Here is a 2,118-nt window from a genome sequence, read left to right as displayed (position 1 = left end):
CTCAATAATATAACTTTCTTTTTTTTAAACTTTTAATCATTTTCTTTTTTCTTTTCACAGGTATGTGTGAATGTGTGTCTCTATGAGTGAGTAAGAGAGAGAGAGAGAAACAAAGAGAGAGAGGGGGGCGGGGGGTTGGAAAGTTTTGTGTGTGTATCTTAATTGTAATATTATTTATTTATACCGCAACTGCCTTTTATTTATTTTTTATAAACACAGCAAGAAAGTTTCAGACACTCAAAAAAATTGGTTAGAGCCAGCAGGCGTTTAAACAAAAACCTCGACGGCAGAGATGCAACCCGAGTCCCTTCTACCACACCATGTCTGACAAACCCCACGTTACCAGAGATCTCCCTGGTTGCTAGGTACTGTTTGAACCGAAGTAAAAACAACCTGAAGCTGAAGAAACCCTAAATGTTCACAGAAAATCCTGCGACCTGAGGAGAGAGACGTTCACTTCTCCGTGTCCTGGACGTGTGTAGCAGGGCCGTTGGGAAACACAACAGGAGGAATCTGTGTGTGTAGAGGGGGGGCTGGGGACTAGCCTACACAGATAGTGGTGGGAGGGGCGCTGGGACTAGCCTATCACAGAATAGTGTAGGGGAAGGACGCTGGGACTAGCCTATCACAGAATAGTATATTGGAGAGGCGCTGGGACTAGCCTATCACAGGACGGAGACACAGCCAGTGGAGACTTATTCAATCCGAGCACGGATATTGACTCGCATTACTCGTATAGTACTCGGCTCATCCCTAATAATCAATTAGGAACGCTCATTGATTTGTTATAACCATCAGACTGTGTAAACACACACACTAACATTTTAGCCTGGGTGAGTATTTTTAGGTTCATTTGTTTAATTTTTTTTTATTTATTCTGAGCAATAGATCTAAAATGCATTCTACACAAAATAAATAAATTCATCTCCCGTTTACTGTAAAACTGACAACATTCCCTAATTATTCATATTTAAGCAAACATGAATTTTTATATTTATTTGAAGTCAATGTCTCTTAAATATTTTACAAGCTGTCCATCTTTGTCATTTGTTGTTCTTATTCATATGAAACTTAGTATTCTATACAGCAACAATTTCCATACCATGTGGACCAGCTTGACTGGTGGTCTTTGGTCACGGCCCAGGCGCTCTCCTTTCCCTTTCACTGTCTGAGCGCACGTTATCTTGTCTCTCGCTTTCTCCCTCCTCACCTTGGTGATGCTCTCCCTCCACATCTTCACCGCTGTGGTGTTCTCTCACTTTGCCTTGGCCTCGTATTCTCTCTCTCACGTTTCTTTTGCCCTTTCTCTCCACCTCGTCTTCATCTTCTCTCTCTCTCTCTCCTTCCAACTCATCTTCTCCATCTTCTCCATCTACCTTGCTCAGAAAAAACGAGATATGCTTTCCTACCTTTCCTCTTTATTTCTGTACGATTCAAAATGACTCAAGTGAAACAACGTTCTTCCACCTGATTTTCCTCATCTCAAAATCAGCATTGCAACTATGCTACCACTGGATTTAATTATAATTTCATTTCTTGATAGATAGCTAGTTAATCTGTGTCTCCTTTCTTTGCAACTCCCGGCTCCCTCGCTTTGCGCCACTCAGTTTCCAAACAAATCAGTCTCTTGTGCCTCTGGCGTCATTCTACAGTGGAGATTCACGCTCGTAAATTGTCAAATTGGCCATCAGAATCAGAAATAATTTATTAATCCCCGAAGGGAAATTCTTTGTTACAGTTGCAAGAAGTATATAAATATCAGAGTAGAAATATATCCATCCATCTATCCATCTTCATCCGCTTATCTGGTATCGGGTAGCAGGGGCAGCAGCTCCAGCAGGGAACCCCAAACTTCCCTTTCCCAAGCTACATCAACCAGCTCCGATCCCGAGGCGTTCCCAGGCAAGGTTGGAGATATAAAAACAGCGGCTCGACTCTGAGCTCCTCACAAATGACTGAGCTTCTCACCCTATCTCTAAGGGAGACACCAGCCACCCTCTTGAGGAGACCCATTTTGGCCGCTTGTACCCTGGATCTCGTTCTTTCAGTCATGAACCATTCTTCATGACCATAGGTGAGAGTAGTAACGAACACTGACCGGTAGATCGAGAGCTTTGC

At 42.8% G+C, this 2,118-nt stretch overlaps 1 long non-coding RNA gene across 1 annotated transcript in view; it reads left to right on the top strand.

Moving 5' to 3' along the window:
- Nucleotides 1-1,453: 1,453 nt before the first annotated feature.
- Nucleotides 1,454-2,118, top strand: part of LOC116685994 (uncharacterized) — a 14,244-nt gene continuing 13,579 nt past the window's right edge. Inside the window, exon 1 of the long non-coding RNA XR_004331111.1 lies at nt 1,454-1,560. This is a non-coding gene — a long non-coding RNA (uncharacterized LOC116685994). The remainder of the gene's footprint in view (nt 1,561-2,118) is intronic.

The sequence above is a fragment of the Etheostoma spectabile genome, unplaced genomic scaffold (assembly GCF_008692095.1).
Source record: "Etheostoma spectabile isolate EspeVRDwgs_2016 unplaced genomic scaffold, UIUC_Espe_1.0 scaffold280, whole genome shotgun sequence".
Taxonomy (NCBI): domain Eukaryota; kingdom Metazoa; phylum Chordata; class Actinopteri; order Perciformes; family Percidae; genus Etheostoma; species Etheostoma spectabile.
The sequence above is the reverse complement of the archived record's forward strand: the minus strand, read 5'-3'. Positions and strand labels throughout refer to the sequence as shown.